This window comes from Rhea pennata, chromosome 21 (assembly GCF_028389875.1).
Source record: "Rhea pennata isolate bPtePen1 chromosome 21, bPtePen1.pri, whole genome shotgun sequence".
NCBI lineage: Eukaryota > Metazoa > Chordata > Aves > Rheiformes > Rheidae > Rhea > Rhea pennata.
This window is the reverse complement of record NC_084683.1, coordinates 2543657-2561980: the sequence shown is the minus strand read 5'-3', so window position 1 is coordinate 2561980 and position 18324 is coordinate 2543657. Positions and strand designations below refer to the sequence as shown.

Below are 18324 nucleotides of genomic sequence, written 5' to 3'. Positions count from 1 at the left end.
AATGTTGGAAAAGCTGTTGATAACCAATCATGTAGAGAAAGGTACCCAGACTACTCCTTGAAGATCAACAGATACCCACATGTGAAATCTGGTTTTGAAGCACACAACTGGCATTTGAAACATGTATAATTAACCTTCTTTTTGAGTTATAATTTTACGACTACATTTTCTTTGCTCTGTCTTGTAGTTGTATTTTGTGTTTATGAATCCTATGTTAAGGCAGAAGTGGTGATTTATAAGTGGGTCACTGCAGCCCTCAAAACCTGGGCCAGGAAATATTAATAGGTCAGTAATTACACAATTTTGGATTTCTAATAGAGACAAAAGGAATAATGTGAAATACAAATGATGCCTGTATATAAACTGTCACATGTTAAAATATGTAAGCTTTTTATAGAGCCTCAGTCTTGCTGATTTCAAACAAATTTTTCTTCTACGTATCGCTTTTAAGAGAGCTATCAGTTTAGCTATCAGACCCTAGGTTGATGCATTTTTGTACTTAGCTGTACTGTGTGATATTTTTCATTATTTTAGGAAGCCAACATGGGAAAAACTGTTATAAAATATGTAATGGGGTTTGAAAGCTGGGAAGGAGAATATACTGTTGTACAGCTAATAAATAATAATGGATTACCATGTGTGTTCACTGGCTGATTCTTCGTATTTATTAACTGTTTGTCCTGGCAGTGATTTCCAGACTGTAGTCTCTCCTCCTTATAGAAGGATGCTTCAGGCCTGAAGTTACAGTGTGTCTGTGCCTCTCGTGGTGGGTCTTTTCCTCTACCTGTGCTAAAAGGAAGGTACCTACATCTTAAATCATGGTGTGCTGGTTTTGCCAGCCACAGGTGGATGTAGGCACATAATCAAATGTGGTTACTGTGGCCAAGCCAATACACTGCTAGTGTACAATCTGACTTGTCTTCTAGCAGCTTTTTTTGTATGCCATGGACCTAAGCTGCTTGCTCAGCTGGGCCTGAATGGAGGAACATGCCCAGATGAGATAATAACATAAAGTGTGCTGGACTAGCCACTCACTTGTTTAAATAAGTGTTTTCTTGCTTGAGCAAGGAGTGGGAGTAGCAGTTGCTTTTGTTGACATTGTCTGTGACTTCGTCATCTAAACAGTGGGAAGATTAGTCTCATTTCTCAGAATACAATGAAGATAAAACTTGGACTTGCCATAGTGTATGTTCCTCTACTTAGAATGAATTCTGAAAGTAGCTTAAAGAGCTGATAGAGTAAAGCAGTTGGATAACTTCAAACTGTGTAAGTTCTGGTTAGTTACTAACTTTGGAATGGAAGTCTCTGCAAATGACATAATAGTACTCCTTTGCCGCAGCCCATTATTGGCAAGACAGGAAAGAACACACACATCAATGTGATGCAAGTTCAATCCACCTTATCATTCTACCTATCTAGCTTATATATCCTTTCAGCAGGCTCACGTGTTCACACACTTTACAAAGCATCGTTATTGGTTGTCTAGCATTGTCCAGGTGTATCTGCTCAGTCTCTAATTGTCTGCTGTGTTGACTCTCTTCCCAGGTGCATATACTTCTGCTTATCTTGCTGTAAAATAGCCAGGGCCCTGACACTCCTTAGAAAGAAATTCCTTAAAAGCACAAAAAGCAGTTGCTAGATGTAATTTTCAGTAGGTGTTAGGTTGGCTAGGTGTCTCTGGTTCCTTTGAACTTGGAGAGGGGGGAAAAAAAAGTGTGTCTAGAGGTCAGTTTGTGAAATCCTGAGCAGGATGGAAGGTTGCCTCAGCAGGTGGAAGATGAAAATGCAAGGCCTTTCTGGCAAGGATGAGCCAGATCTGGCTGCAGAGGAGGGTGGATTCTCAGCTGGACAAGGAGTTTGTGTCATCAGAAACCATAAGATATGCTTCAGATGGAGGCACTACTCCGAAGGAAACACCATTTGCATGAGCCTAGAGCAAGAGAGGCTTTGTGGAAGGGAACTAAGCTGTCTTCAGGCACTGTGCTTTTCTACAATATGCGTCAGTACTGATGGAATAAAAAGTGTGGTAACAACTGCTGTTGCAGATGACTGTCTCAGTCCCCTCCTGTCTGTGCACAGTCCAGGACTTGTGCTGTAGCACCACTGTGTGCCAGGTGGGTTGCAGTGAGCGCTGTCCCTCCTCATGTTACAAATATGATGGGAAAAGAGGAGTGCCGTGGTCTCTTAAAACCTGTGGTTTAACCCACTACTGAAAAGGGGAGCATGAAAAATGTTGCAATGCTGCTTTGTTTTAAGTAGTGGTCTGTAATGGTGCCCCGAGGAGGTCTTACATGCGTTCTAGTGGAGACCTGCCTTGGTCCACACCAGCACTACTGTACAAGCTCCCATAAGCAGCAGTTTGTGCTGTTTCCAGGTGACAGCAAAGCCCAAGGCACATGTTGCCAGCTGCCCCAGTGTTCAGAGGAACTAGGAGAAATTGCTTGCTGTGTGAATAGCTTGCTGGTAGGCTGGAAGAGGAGAGGCTGCCAGGTGGATCTGTCTAAAAAGTACAGAAATGACTGCTTCCAAATTGTCTTTAATTGTCTTTTATCTATTGGCAGGCTGTCATGTTTCTGGGCAGTTCTTGCCCTGCTAGTCACAACCCACTGCAGCAGCACATGTGGGAAGAAGAAGCTCATTTATCAGGGACTCCGACTCCTATTGTGCTTTTCTGAGGAAATGATTTCTAAGCAACATTACTTAACAAAACAGATATGCATAGTATTCTTAAATTATCAGATTCACTCTACGTGTATTGTGGGCTGCTTTTTGATTTTCCCAGAAGCCCATACAAGGGTTTAGTAGGGATGGGAGCAGTCACCCTGTGGCCGTTTTCCTTTTTGCTCGGACAGGTCTGTCACTACTCTTTCACCTGATAAATCAGCTGACCTGGTTTCTGCATGCTTGCTCAGTAAATAGTACTGTTATGCAGCCCATTTTTGATGTGCCTTGAGCTCTGGCTTTTGCAAGGGGCAGGTGTCTCCATTTATGTTCCTCCCACAGGCTTCTGGTTTGCTCTTGGTTGAGCTGCTCTGGAGAAATCCAATGCAGTGTTCCAGCAAGCCCTTGAATATGGGTGGCCAGGGTGGTAAGTGCCAGCATCTCCAAGTGATGTAGCCAAGTCTGAATGCAGGCAGCACATCTCTGCCCTAGAAACGTACAAAAAGCACAGTCTGCTCCCACCATTATTATCCTCACTGGAAAAGCTGTGTCCTGGACAGCGCATGAAAAGGTATGGTTAGCATGCATCATTGTAGCACCCACCAACCTGGTCACACTGAGTTAATAGGCACTTGGGTGTTTGGAAGTAGGATTAGCTCACCTGGTTTCCAGACTGTGGCCAGTATCTCTCCCTTAGTGCAGTAACTGCAGACTGATGTAGAATAAGAGGAAAAAAGTGTGTGAGCAAGTCCTGCTAAGGAAGGGAGGTTGTGCAGCTGCAAAGAGTGCTGTTACAGGTCTGTTTGGTCTTTCTGCTGGCATCCAGATCTCATCTGACTTGCCTGGCTGCCATCTCTGGTGCTGTGGGCTGCTCTCCTGAGGGGCCCATGCAGAGAGGGCGGGGTCTCTGAGTGATTGCTGCAGCCTGCCAAAGGCACATTTGGCTTCCAGCAATTGAGAGCTTCCCCGGGTTAGAGACACTAGTTCCTTTGAAATTACTAACAAGGTACTAAGCCCACTTCTTTAGCAGAGAGTATCAGACTGAAGTTTCAGTGGTACAAACTATGGCTTTTCCTCTTCTACCTCAGTGCAGAAAAAGTGATGACCTCTTTACTCTTTTGTCTTCCGATCATTGCAATGGTCTTCCTGCAGGTGGTTCTCTAGATGAGAAGAGAGCAAGTGCAGATCAGAGGACAGTTCAGGAAGGGAAGTGTGGCTGAGCTCCTTACATCTAGAGGATGAAGAGCCACCCTGGGCAGAGCAGTTAGCATTTTCAGAGCTGCTTGACTCATACAAGGCTTATGGAGGGTAGGCAGTGCTGCCTGTTGGCAGAGTGAATCCAAACTAGCCTTGACACAACTGGGCATGTGGACATACTGTCCTAAGCTACCCTGGTGGGAACAAGGCAAGAGCTGTAGTAAATTTGCGGGTCTGAGTGTATATTTAAGAGCAGCCTTTGAAACTTCAGCCAGAGCTCTGCAAGCTCCAAGGGAGTCTTCAGCTGAAAGTCAGGCAAGTGTGGCAGAAGGCCAGCATGGATGAATAGGAAGATAAAAGGAAGCATAGAGAAGGTAGAAGGGGTATCAGGCTACCCAAGAGTAGGCATTGCCTGAGCATACAAGGGTGGAGTTGGGAAAGCCAAAGCTTAGCTGGAGTTGGACCTAGAGGATGTGAAAGGCAAGAAAAAGGCTTCTATATGAAGGATGCTGTCTTCAGCAGCAGCAGCAGGAGGGATGAGGAAAATGTGGGTCCACTTCCTAGTAGAGCAGAGGGACTAGTGACAAAGGACATGGCTGAGGTACTCAGTGCTGCTCTTGTCTTGATTTTTACTGGTGAGGTCTGCCCTCAGACCTCTCAGGTCCCAAGCCTCATGGCAGTCTAAGAGGTACATCTGAAGGTGCTGAGAAAAGAGGTCTATGTCAATGTGAAGCTGTGCTCTTATCATCTTGGGAAGGTCTTGGCAATCTAGGGAGGTTTCTGATGACTGGAAAAAAGCGTATGTCCCACCCATCTTCAAGAAGGGCAACAAGGAAGATCCAGGGGACTACAGGCCTGTCAGAGGCACTTAGATCCCTGGAAGTGAATCACTCTGGAAGCTTTTTTTCAGGCACACCAAATATAGAGTAGTGACTCGGAACAGCCACCACGTCAAGGGGAAATCCTGCCTGACAGGCTTTTGCATTCTCTGAGGATGTGTCTGACTATGTGGACAAAGGGAAGGCTGTGGATGCTGTTTATCTCGACTTTAACAAGGTCTTTGACACTGTCCTCCACAGACTTCTTATAACCAGACTAGAGACACAGGGTCTGGAGGACTTGAGGATGGGTAGAAAATTGGCTACCCTATGAGGCTCAGAGTGCTCAGCAATACAAAGCCCTACTAGTTACGAAAGGTGTTCCTTGGGGATCAGTTGTAGGACCAATGCCTTTTAGGATCTTTCTTAAAGACCTGGCTGATTGCCCAGGGTGAACTCTCATCAGGTTTGTGCCTGATACCATACTGAGGGGAGCAGTTGATAAAGTGGAGGACAGCACTGCTGCTCAGAGGGACCTCAACAGGCAGGAAGATTGAACAATGAAACCTCATGGAGCTGAACAAAGGCAGATGCAATGTACGCCCCTGGGAGGGAACAGCCCATGCAGCAGACCAGATTTGGTTGGCTGCCAGTGCAGAAAAAAAGCCCTGGAGGTACTGGGAGACAGCAAGCCAGCCAGGACTCAGCAGGGTGCCCCTGTGCCAAAGCACCAGGACAGGCTTAGCAAGAACACAGACAGCAGGCCAAGGGGAGAAACTACTGCCCTCCATTTGGCTCTGGTGAGACCACATCCAACACAGTTTGGGCTCCCCAGTGGAGGCCAGACAGTAGCAGACTGTCCAGCAGAAGCCCCTGAGACCTGGGAAGGTCCTAGTATTCCAGGATGGTGCAGGAAATGCCCAGCCCCAATACACTCCATATGCTCAGGAGGAAGAAAGAGGGAATGGGTTCCTCTAGGCCTCCTGACAAACATATGCTTGCACAACAGATGGGGAACACTTGTGCACCTGGGAACACTTGTTCCTCTGTCCTCCTCTTGGGGAAGATGTTCTGGTACACTGGCGCTCAGCATGTCCTGGCACATGGGACCCAGTGTTTTGGAAGATAAGCTTGGAGAAGGGGCTTGCTGGGAGGTCCTTTGTGCTTCTAAGCTTCAGTAGGAGCTATCACCTAACGGGTACAAGAGGACAGTCGTTCTCTCCATGTCCTGAATATCCTTGCTAATGCCATGAAAAGCTGGGTCCTACTGCCCCTTCTGAGATGCTCAGACACCAATAGCATGCTCTCCTGTCATTCTGGAAGAGCCATAGAATCAGAGCAGGCTGTCCTGAGGGAAATGCCTTGAACACTCTGCCTTTTACTGGTGCTTCTCTGCTTGTTGATGTGGCTCTCAATGCTTGGAGGAACGCTGCTTCCACTGTTCTGTTCTTACCCCAGAAGGAGGTACCTCAGCCAAAGGTGGTCCCTGCCCTGAGCTATGCTCTCTTCAGCTGCCTTCCCTGAAGTGGTGAATCAAGCCTACTGCATGTTGTGGTTGGGCTCCGCGGAGACAGCAGCGTCTGCAGGGAGATCACTTCCTGTCTTGCTTTTGCTTTTACAGAAGATTTGAAAATGCTGTGTTGTCTGCTTGGCCCTGGCTACCCGCGGCAGTATCACCCAGCTCTGCCAGGAATCAGCATGTCCCAGGCTATTCCACCCCTGGAAATGCTCCTTTGAGAGCCCTTGGTTGGCAGATCTCTGCTCAGGGCAGCCTGGAGATTGGTGATTTGTCAAAAATTATAATTTAGGGGGATGAGGCATTTGGTACTCTCCATTCCAGTTCGTGCCAGTTGTGTTTGCTGGCTCCATCAGCACATGCCCCGAGGTTCTAGTATGGTCTGCTGATCCAGTACTGAGAGGTTTGGGTTCCATGCAGTTCTGCAGCACCACGAGGGTCACAGAACAGCTTTCTACAGCATTCCAAACACCTCCAGCTTTTGACCCAGGCCAGAGTTTTTCCTGGGATAGGAGAGTGTTCAGCGTACCGACACTGCTCATCCACATTGCCCCAGGGAGGCCACCCTGTCTCTGTCTCTCCTCCTCACTTTGGGCCAGCAGTTGTGCCACAGTGGTGCTCACCAAGGAACACTTTGGCCTGACACCCAGTGCCTTTCTGCTCAGGAGCAGTCACATCTGCAGTGCCCTGCCTTTGGCACTGGAACTCTTCATCTACCCAATATAATGTTAGGGCCTGGGGCAGCCCCTCATCCAGTATCCTGCATGGGAGCAGAGCTGCTCTCATGGTTCACAGCCATCTTTGGGCACTGAGGCAGGGATGTGCACCCAAAAAATGCCCTCGAGGGGATGCAGGGCAAGAATAATTCAGGACCCTCAAAGCTTAAAGGCTGGAGAAGATGCTGCTCCCAGTAAGGAAGAGCCGGCAGCATGCACGCTCCTTGCCCATGAGAAATGATAGCTTTATCCCATGTGGGAGAAGAAAGGCTGAAGGAGATGCTCAGAAGTGCAGCCCTCCTCCCAGGTAGGCTTATGGCCTTGCTCATGGCTGGGCCTGGCTGAGGAAGCTAGCTAGGGGCCTGGCAGCTTGGGTGCAGGGTTTAGCGGGCCTGCGTGGGCTACTAGCTCTGTCGCTTTCATTTCACTTCTCTTGCTCACTCAGTAAATCTTGCCTGACGGGGCAGGAAGAGGCACTGAGCACTGGAAGGGGGAGGAGGTGCCAAGGCAGCGACACTGCTGGTTGGTAATCTCAGCGCTTCCTCCAAGCAGGGTGCCTTTTGCTCCAAGCGGGAGCTGTGCTGAAGGATGCTGCCCTGATACCTCTGTGCCCTTCCCTGGGTGGTTGCTGTGGTCCCAGCAATGGCTGTGTCTCCCGGAGGGATCCCTGCTGAGCTGCAAGGTAAGCGTTATCCACCTCAATGCTTCTTGGCTGCCACATGGAACTTGCTGATCTGGGTCCTGCTCTGTTGCTCTCATGTCTGTACTGGGGCTGTTGGGGCTGCTCATGGGTTTATTATCAACCTCAGCTCAAGGGGATCTGAGCAGAGCCTCAGACATGGGGCTGCAACACCTGTTCACTTGATGGTGCTGCTTAGACCAAAAGCGTCCCCTAATAACAGGCTGGGTCATCAGGGATGTGGTTTGCCGAGACTTCCACTGACCAGCAGGGTTTTCAGGTGCAGGATGGTGCCACGCACACCTGCAGGCTTGGGATCCCCACACCAGCCAGAGGATCTCCAGCTGTTCCGTGGGACAGCCTGACTGGCACCATGCTTGGCAGGGAGGCATGGCCTACAGCCTTGCGGGGACTCTCAGGCATCAGAAGGGATGTGTGAAATACTGTGACTAGCCACTACCAGGCCTTCAGGGGAAGTTTCCAGACATCCAAGACCTGACTGAAAAAACAAATGACCACAGGAGGGCAAGGGGGCCTAGCTTCATCGCCACCATTGTTGCTTGTAGTGTGATGGGAAGGCATGGATTGCTAACCAGTCCCCACTGCCAGCAGGGGAGCTAACAGGGCTACCTGCAGCTTCAGTGAGGGCCAGAGGGAGCAGTGTCATTGTGAAAAGTTAGTCCGCTTTGCAAGGAACAGGCAGTTGCAGTTCTAGTCACAACAGCCTGTTCTGAGCAAAAGGTCTGAATCATGAGAAGGAGAGAAGCAGCTAGGCAGAGAGGTGAAACAAAGCTCAAGATGAGAGACAGTAAACAGGAGTGGGGTTTAGGCTTGTCTATAACAACCATAGGAGCAATAGGATTGCAAATGTGGGAAGGCCGGCACACATGACTACTGGTGCACATCATGGCCAAGACAATTTCCAAAATAATGGAAAGGCAGAATACCTCCCTGGATGCACCATGGAGAGGGCAGGACTCAGCAGAGGCACTGAGGAGCTTGTGGTGGAAGGGTACCTGTAGAACTCCCCACTTGTGTTAAATTGTAACTATTTGTTCATTGTTTAGAAGGAGGAATAAGCCGATGGAGGGGGAGGAGGAGGTTTTACAACAATCAGGGTTGAGACATGGTGTCAGACAAATAAATTATGGTAAGCACAAAAGCTTATATGACCCCTTGTGGAACCAGTGTCGGGGCCCTAGCCATCTTGCAGGACTATGAAGAGCTGAAGTAAGCAACAAGCTGCTCAGAGGTTTTGAAGGTAAAAGGATAAAGAAAAGATAAGCAGGCGCCTGTAATTTTCTCACAGAACAGCATCCCAAAAGGGAGTCAACACAACAGATAAGCAAACCCCTGTGATCACTCACAAGGAGACAAACCAAAATAAAGAGACAGAAGAAGACCACGGCCTTCCTCTCCACGACCACCAGAGAGCTTCAGACAACCCCCCCAGCAACTCACACATGCGCGGGACGCACTGGGAGATTACAACGCAGACTATAAGGGGGGGACTGTGTGTGAGGGAGGCGCGCGCCGTTTGCGGAGCTGAGACTCCCCAGCCGCCCAGCGCTGTTTTGCTTGTGGCTGCTTACTTAATTAAATAAATTGTTCACATGATTTAACAAACTCTCCGTATGAATTAACCTTCAAGGAGTAACTTATGACACCCCTGACCCTATGACTAAGAGCAAGAAGAAAGGAAGAGAAACAGGGACCCAGGTGGAACACAATACCAGATTCCAATGAACAAGGCTATTCCAAAGCACGTGCAGTGTAATCCTAGCGTGGGTAGGCAAACACACATTATGTGGAAGTCAAAGGCCAGACATCCTAATAAAACCCTGAGTGAGCCCTGGGAGAAGTCCTGAAGGATCCCACACAAGAAAGCCAAGCAGTGTGTCTGTGGAGGGCAAACTGGTGGCATCCAAGCACTGTGCTTGCTCCCAACTGTAGCCAAGGCTCCACATGGCAATGAGCAGGTGGATGTGTCTATCACCTGAGCACCAGACAAGATACAAACCAGGTTTGTGAGGAAGTGCACAGCTTTCCTGAAAAGCCGTTCGGCACCGACAACTCAGTCTGACGCAGCATCCAGCACTGCTGCAAAGTCATGGAGAGCAAATGGTGCCATCAGTGTCTACCTTCAGATGTGGCTAGAGAAGAACTAATTCCTGGAGGTGCATGGGATGTGGGGCTAAATCAGTTCATGTTTGTGAGGGAGAGTGTAATACCAAAACCAACTGCTTCCTTTCTGCAAGGCCACAAAGTAAAGAGCCTCTCCGCCAAAAGGGGTGAATGGCCAGACTGAAGAAAAGGACCTGTGCCTGGTGACAGGAGTTTTCAAACGGCCTCGCACAAGGGGTTGCCACTATGAACACAGGATGGAACTGGGGGGAGGGTGTCAGGGCATGTAGCTAGTACTATATGGAAGTGCCTGGCACTGGCACATCATGAGGACAAATCCATTCTTGGCTCAGACATGGTAAGGACCACATCTCTGTGTCCTGCTCGAAGTAGCCTGGAAGAGTGCTTTGTGCCTTCAGTCTGTGACAACTTGATGGCAGATCCATGCTGCCTGGGGATGCCCACCCTTGCCAAGGAGGAGGTTTGTGATGTTGTGGTGCTAAAACCACCACTGTGGTTTAGGGGAGCTGGAGCCATGCACGGACCTTCTCCTCAGAGGGATATGCACATCCAGATCCCATCCCTCTCCCCTTAACCTGAGCGCTCATTCTTGGTGTGGGACTGGGGAGCTCAGGCTGTGTTTGGGGTCACAGGGACCATCTTGGGCATGCTGTGCCATGCACCCTCCTGGGCACCAGATCACAGGGAAAGGACTAAGCATATCTCCTAGCTTCAGCCAGATCAGTTACACTTGACACTGGTCTTTTCAGAGGGCATCACTGCCTGCCTGGGGATGAAGACGATCCTCCTGGTCAAGAGCATCCAGCTGCAGGTGAAACCCAAGTATGATGACTACATCTCGGTACATTCAGGGTCCAGCACTCCATCCCTTGGCTGTTAGCCTGAGCTTGATTGGGGTCCCGAAGCCACAGCGCACAGAGGGAGCAGTGTCTACCTCGCTGGGCTGTGCAATAGGGCGGTAACCAGACACACAGTAGGGACTGAAGGGGGTGGTTAAACCCAACCGACTGGGCAAATGGTATCATCAGAGGTATGGAAGACATTTATGTCTGTCTGGATCTTCCCTGCCTGTGCAGGACTTGCAGGGCCAGGCACACATCTGCCCCTCCTCCCAGCACCTTGTAGGGCAAAAACAGGATGGACCCTACTGCAGGTTACAGAGTGCATTGTGTGAATTAGCCAGTAAGTTTTCTCAGCTTATGCTCTCCCCGGTTTCCCCAGGCAGCAACTTAAGTGCTTCAGTGGGCTGTTGGGCTTCAGGGCTTCAGAAAGGCTGTTGTCTGGGGCGGAGGGTGGGGGGGGGCGCTAGTCTGAACAGGATGCCAGCTCCTGTGTTACCCAGTCCCCTGTCACCCTACTTTCTCTTGCCTAGGTGCTGACCCCCTGGCGAGCCTATGTGCTACTGGTGACACTACCAGTGAGGGTAAGTGTTGGGGTCCCTCTACTCCATGGTAGACCCCTGCTGCTCCCAGCAGGACCTCACTCACTGCCTTGGGATGCCAGCCCCAGTGCGGGACCAGGTGTCCCGCATGGTGACACAGGTACCCTGGGTCAGGAGGTCTGGAAAGCCCCAGGGAGCAGTATTAGTCTGTGGGGCTTGCCCGCAGCATGCAGCAGCATCAGGGGCTGCATTATGGCACATGAGGTAGGGTGGGTCAGAGAGAAAATGGGAGAAGGAGCTCAGATCAGGACACTGGCAGCCAGGCTGAGATTTTGGGGCTGGAGGGCTCTGGCCAAGTGCAGGGAGAAGCTGTGGTCGGGCACTGCCCTGGGTCATGGGAAAGAGCTTGGAGTCCAGGGTGCTGATGCATCTCTGTCAGCACTGAGGCTGATCCAGCCCTTCTCTCCCACTAGGTGCACAGCAGTTTCAGCTTTCTGGAGGTGCAAGAGATCACAGTGCGAGAGCCCAGCACTCACTGGGAAAGCCTCCCTGGGCAATTCCCACATGGGGCATGTTGGCACCCGGATTGCCAGGGCACATTCTGCTCATCTCCCCCCCTTTGGAAACCCTGGCCTGGAGCCTGCTGCAGGGTCTGGGGGAAGTCGTTGCCCACTGTTTTACATTTGGGGTCACCACTGCAGAGCTTTGGGAGCTTCCCACCATATTTATCCGTTGGCCACCTCTAAAGAAATCCTCTTACAGCTTCGCCCATGTTAGCACCCTCTTTAGCCAGAGGTAAGGGGAGGCGCTCAGGGGTGCACCCTGAGGGGAACACAGGTGTCTGCACCCACTCTCCTCCAGCAGGCCTGGCCATGCATGCTGCAAAATCACTACTGAGAGCTGTAGGCAGCTCCTGCCTTCCTTGGCATTTGGGTGACACCTCCCGCTCAGCAGGGACAAGGTGATAAATTGCAACTGGCTTACACAGGCAAGCCAAATTTAGTAGGAAGGTGTTTTAAGCCCTGTTAATCCTCTTAACAACAAGGCATGCATGCATGGTAGATGGAGCAGGCGCAAACCATGGAGGAGAAGAATGGACTGTCCCAAAATGGACATGTCAGCTGAAACCAAGGCTGCAGTTCCTGTTGACCTCTTTCGCTCATTAAAGCACCATCAACAGTGATAGCCCTGACTTGCAAATAGGGCTTCTGCTGCTTGACATTAGAGAGACAATCCTCTTAGGAGCAGGATGTGTATGTGAGCTGTGCTTTGCTTTGAGATCTTTAGCAGGAGCACAGAGTTAAAGAGGAGATAGGCAGAGAGAGCAGAAGAGGAAGCCGTGAGCCTTCAGACAGCATAGCATCAGGAGGCTGGAAATGCCTGGTGTCAGCTGACAGCTTCCACACAGACTGGGAAGTACAGGTGGGAAAGTTAGGGGAAGAGCTAGAGCCTCACGTATCCTGGGAGGGGGTGTCAGGAGGAGAGGCACATTCTGCCGAGGTATGCTCCAAGGATGCGAGCAGAGACAAGTGATTCGGGGACAGGACGGCATCACCTGGGCACTTACAAGGAAGTGGAAGAACAGCTAACTTCAGATCATTGGCTTGTCTCTGAGACCATTTGATTGGGACCACAGACCTGAGGCTGTATGACAGTTCCAGTGGTTACTCACCTGCCAGTCTGAGCACCTGGCTGGGGTAGGCAGAGACTGGCCCTGCTGTCACACATAGAGCCCTGCTCTGAAAAGAAGCTCCATCTTTATGCTGCCCAAGCAGATAATTGTCATCTCCCTCCTACATTTCAGTGTGTAATTAAATTGGAGAATGTGTTGCCATGGGATTTTTGTAGGAGACAAAAGCTAAAAAAAGCATCAAAACCAGATGAGACAATTTCAGGGGGGAAATCTCCATCAGGGGCTGTTTAACACAGCAACCTGGCTGTGCCTTAGCTGGGAATGGGCAGATGCAGCAAGCCAGCTGCTTCTATGCAACATTGCTGTCCAACACTTACACTAGAGATGGGACCCTGGGCAGACAGTTGGGTACACAGACCCAGGCATTTCTGCTCTGCTGGCCCTGCCATCTCAGTTTTGCAGGGGCTCGCTGTAGCAGTGCAGGCAAAGAGGTTTTTTTCTTTCTCTGCCAGGATAACGAGAGGCAGAGCTGATCTGGAGGCAGTTCTGATTGTGGAGGGAGGTTTTGTTGAGGATGAGCAAGTTCAGGCACTGAAATCAATGCCAAATGGGCTCTGTCTTGGTCATTTCAATCCCTAAAGCTCTTGGTAAGAAAAGGGCAGACCACTAGCGAAGCAACTGTGTCTTTGAAAGCTAATCACTTGGGCCAAGGGAAGGGTAAGGGGGTGTTAATGCCTTGGTCTGGCACATGACAGTATGTTTACTCCATTTCATCCTAAATTCCTGTTGTTCTCAGCCTTACCTCCACTTACAGTGCTCTGGCTAGAATTATAACTACAGAGATTGGATGCTTGCATTAAGAGTGCAGCCCTTGCAGTGCCTGGCCAATTGCTGTCAGCGTCATGTCTGCAGGTTTGGGATGCCTCACATTGCCAGTTTTCTCAGATGTTTCCCATCCTTTGGCCTCTGCAGGTTGTCCTAGAAACAGATACGTCTTCTTATGTCATCCGGCTTATGTCATTTGATGATTTGGAGCAAGTTGTCATCCATGTCACCATGTCACTTAAGAAGGCCTTCCCAGATTTGTCCCCTGGGTAAGGGTTCCAATGTCCTCAGGGACTAACATGTAGGAACTGGAGGGACCATGTCACCTTGGAGGAAACATTCTTTGCTCAGACAGAGCCAAAAAGCAGCTTGAATGTCCAACAGGGCCTTTTAATAGGAGGAAACCTTGCTAATGGAAGCCAAATGTTCCTCATTCCCTGATCACATCGGGAAGAATATTTTTGGTCACTCTCTGGGCCTGGCAAATGGGTTATAGTTAGGCATATATTGTGGTGGGGATGATTTTCCCCCAGCCTGCTCCCTGGTCCTTCCCCCAGAGCACTGCTCAAGAACTCGCCCCCCAACCTGTACGAGAGGGTACGGAGGATCGCAGACTCCCTGGAGGAAATGTTGCAGAGCAACCAAGGGCCCTGTGGTAAGTGCTATTCTCCCTGTACACATACCAGACAGGGGCAGGAGGGTTGGAGTACCTCAGAGATCAACCCAGTATCCACACAGTCATTGTCAGTGGCTATTTGTGGCTCCCCCACATCTGGTGGCAAGGCAGTTCCTGCACTGGCTTATGTCTGTAGGAGCCCTGCCGGCAGGCTGCACTCTCCACCAGCGTACCCCATCTCACAGAGTAGGAATGAGGTGCAGGGTATGTGAGTGAGGAGCCGATCTGGCAGGCTGGAGAGATTGCAGCTTCCCAGAAAGGAGCAGGATAGCTGTATGGTGAGGATGCACAGTCACAGATGCGTCTACCCATGAGGGTGTGCAACTAGAGTGGGTTTTATCTATCTCATGTGATACTGCTGCAGCACCAAGCCTGGGTTCTAGCTATTTGGAGTAGGAACTTTAAAAGCTCCAAGGGTTTTAGTGGGAGTAGAGTTAGACTAACATAAACTGGGAAGCAAGATGGTTGCTAAAAAAACCAACTACATGAACATAACCCTGACATACCTCTGCTGCCACCATAGCAACGCAATCTGCCTGACATTTCTGAGGGGCAAGGGGGGTTGTTACAGCATGGAAATTGGATCCTAGGTCAATCTCTAGGATCGTGGGGTTGTGGCACAGGTTTGGAGCTGAGATGTCTGTGGGCACATTGGAAAAGCAGACTGTGCCCCAGCACCACAAACTAGGAAGACCACAAGGAATCATAATGAGGAGGCCACAGTGATGTGCTGGGGAGGGCTTCTGCCTGATGTTGGAGCTGTGATGTTTGCAGTGCAGTATGTTGGGGCCAGGCATACAGGAGACATGTGGGAAAAGCAGCATATAGTCCAGATGCCATGTCCAGCAGGCCAAGCTCCACCTCTGCCATCCCAGTGCCTAGTTTTACAGTCCATGGCCATAAGCACTGTGTTTATAAGGAAACAAAACCTCTCAGTAAAAGGATGCCAAGAGAGAACAGGCAATAAGGACCTAGGATTTCCTACATGGATCAGGTGAAGGGAGCAGAGTTATTGCCTCAGCTCCCTGAGTTGTGCATTCCCTTTCAGGATGGCAGTAGACTGAGCAGGACTCTGCAGCCCCTTTGAGGAGGGCAGGGAGAGCCTCTGCCTCCCACTTTTTGCTTTCTGCCTACCCTAAATGTCTCCTCAGTGTTCCCTTGGGTTGGTCTACTCACAGTGCCCTAAATACTGCCTTCTCTTTGCAGGTGGGTTTTCAGAGACTTATGCTGCTTTATGTGATTACAATGGCTTTACCTTTCGTGAGGAGATCCAGTGGGTAAGCTGACCCACGCTGCAGAAAGGAGACAATCATAGCAGGTTGTTCGGAGGGCATGGCAGAGGGAAGCTTGCTGGTGCCTCCACCCTACTCTGCAGCCACACAGCCATTCCAGGCAGCAGAGGCATCCTGAGAGCTGGGAGCATCTTGGGCACCAGCTACCTCCCAGGGCTGGGAGTATGCCAAGGTCAAGGAACATCCCAGAGGGCTGGGAGCATCCCAGGGATGGAAATTACAGTTTTACACTGCTTGAGTGCTCCCTTCTCTTTTGATGTGGTGGAATGAAATGTAGAGAGGGATGAGTTACCTTGGATTAGGAAGCTTCCCAGGCTGATGTATAAGAAAAGCCCTTGGAAACCCATAGTCCTGATGGGTATCTCCAAAGAGAAGAGCTGGTGACAGCATAACCGGCCATGTTGGGACACAGCCACAGCAGCACAGGCTGTCCCCCTCCTCCTGTGGGGCACCAGGTGACTGTAATTCACATCTTTCCAGGCCCTCATCCCCACCATAGAAGGAGTTCATTGGCTTCTTCTGGCCAATCCTTGTGAAAGCGGTCAGGAAGCCACTACAACATAGGGTTGCACACATATGGGACACGTGCTCTTGCTGCCTCTGTCCCTAGGAAGGTTTCAGGCTCTGGATTTAGGCATGAGGCTCCCAGCATCTGTTTAGGCTCTTGAGAACTGTGGGAAATGGGTTCTGGGTGAGGGTCCCCGATGAATCAGCCTCTGGGCAAAATATAGCTCCTTCCATTGACAGCACAGCTTGCCAGGCATGCTAGCAGATGTCGAAGCCCTTCCCCAGACCTGGCACTGAGCCCTGTCTGAGTATCTGTCTGTCTGGCAGGACGTGGACAACATCTACCATAGCCAAGACTGCAGGGAGTTCAACCTACTGGATTTCAGCCACTTGGAGAGCCGGTGAGTCATTCAGCCCCACCAGGTGCATCCTGGAGCACACCATTTCTCAAGCACCTTGGCCATGCTGCCCTGCACCCACCAGCACTTGTCTCCTTCCTTGCTGTGCATGGCAGGAGCTTTTCTATTCTCTTGTTGGAGGTTTTTATCTCTTCATGTGTTCCAAGGATGGTAGGTTTATGTCCTGCTGGCTGCGGGCAGATGTTTCCCCAGAGAAATCTCCAAATTAGAAGGAGAATTCCCTCTGAGAGCCACCTCTGTCCCTCCGGGTGGCTGTCTCAAGAGGCCAGAGAGACTTCCCTATCTGTTTTTAACATCTACATAACCCTAAGAACCAGCTAAGGAGGTGAAAACTGAAGACTGTGTTGGCCTTTCACAGCTCGTGTCTGTCAGGTGTTTCCTTATGCAAAGCAACCAGCTCTGCTAAAAGAGCTGCAAAAATTTGCAATTCTCTGTCTCCCCTCCAGATTGCAGCCCTGCTAGTACCCCAGGTTGCTGTTACAGAGTTTTGGCCTTGTAATGAGGCTATGATTTCAGGTTGTGCCCTGAGCCTTACGTTCAGGTTGCCCTAGCAGCTCTTCCCATCAGCAGGGTCCTCCAATCCCTCGATACTTATGTATTTAGACATATTTAGATAGATATAGACATATCCAGAGATGTGACCTTAGAAAGAAGGAGTGAAGGCTTATCTGTCCGAGAAGGTAGTTGGCCAGGCTCTCATCTACCAACTGGGAAATAGTAAGAAGGTTTGGGCTTTTCATTTTGGGGAAAATTTTGGTGTTTGGTCCACCTGAATGGGGACATTTTTTGGATATTTCTTTGGACCAGAAAGTCAGAAAGAAACTTCCTGTTCAGTCAAGCATAACATGCACCGTTCCTTAAATGAAGATGAGCTTTAAACAAAAATGGACATTCTGATGGGGACATCCAAATTTTTGATTGATTTTCTTTTCACGGGAACAATCTGGTAAAACTGAGCTCTATTTGTGAGGTGCTTTAAACTCACAGGCCTTCTCCAAAAATGCCTTAGCCTGACTGCTCAGTCCTGCTCTGGTGAACACTGTGTTTGTGCACCCTGGGCCCATTTGTGGAGGTATACCCTGGGGCAGCTGTGGCTGGGTATACCAGAGCTGTTGTGGCTGTGCACCAGGAGGCAGTTGTGCTTGCACGCTCCAGGTTGAGTTTTTGCACCCTGTGGTGGCTGTGCCTGTGCAGCCTGGGGTGGTTGTGGCAGTGCACCAGGAAGCAGTTGTGTGTGTGTGCCCTGGGGAGATTGTGTTTGTGCATGCTTGTGTGGTTGTGGCTGTGCACCCTGTGGCGGTTGTACTTGTGCTCCATGGAGGGGTGCATATGAGTGGGGCCCTACTGGCTGCTTTGTCAGGCAGCCACCTTCAGTCTGGCCCCTGACTTCCTTGTCCTTGTCACCCTGCAGAGACGTGGCACTGAGTGTTGCTGCCTTGTCCTTCAATCTGTGGTTCACAGAACTCTACTGCAAGGACTTCAGACTGGTGAGTGCCCATCATGTGGCACAGGTCCTGGTGGAGCTGTGTCTCCTGGAGATGGATGGGCTCTCAGAAAGGCTTTCTTTATCTGTAGAACCTGGAGATTTCAGAGCAACTCCTGTATTTGCTCAGCAAATCAGTGACACTGGAGGAGTTGGTGCTGGAAAACAGGGGGCTAAAATCGTAAGGAAATACACTGCTTTTCTGAGGGTATTCTGTACTATTGATGTATCCCGGACAGCACTAGATAATTTCTTCTGGTCAGCACAGGGAGCTTCCTCTATCTTTGCTCCAGCTATTTGGCTGATTATGTCCTCAAAGTGTTAAAACAGTAACAGTTTTGGTCAGACTTGAATCCATAGGTAAAGCATTTGAGCC

General features: G+C 50.0%; 1 pseudogene; it reads left to right on the top strand.

Annotated features, from left to right (window-relative positions):
- The window catches only part of LOC134149703 (capping protein, Arp2/3 and myosin-I linker protein 2-like), a 266237-nt pseudogene that overhangs the window by 221889 nt on the left and 26024 nt on the right, over positions 1–18324 (top strand).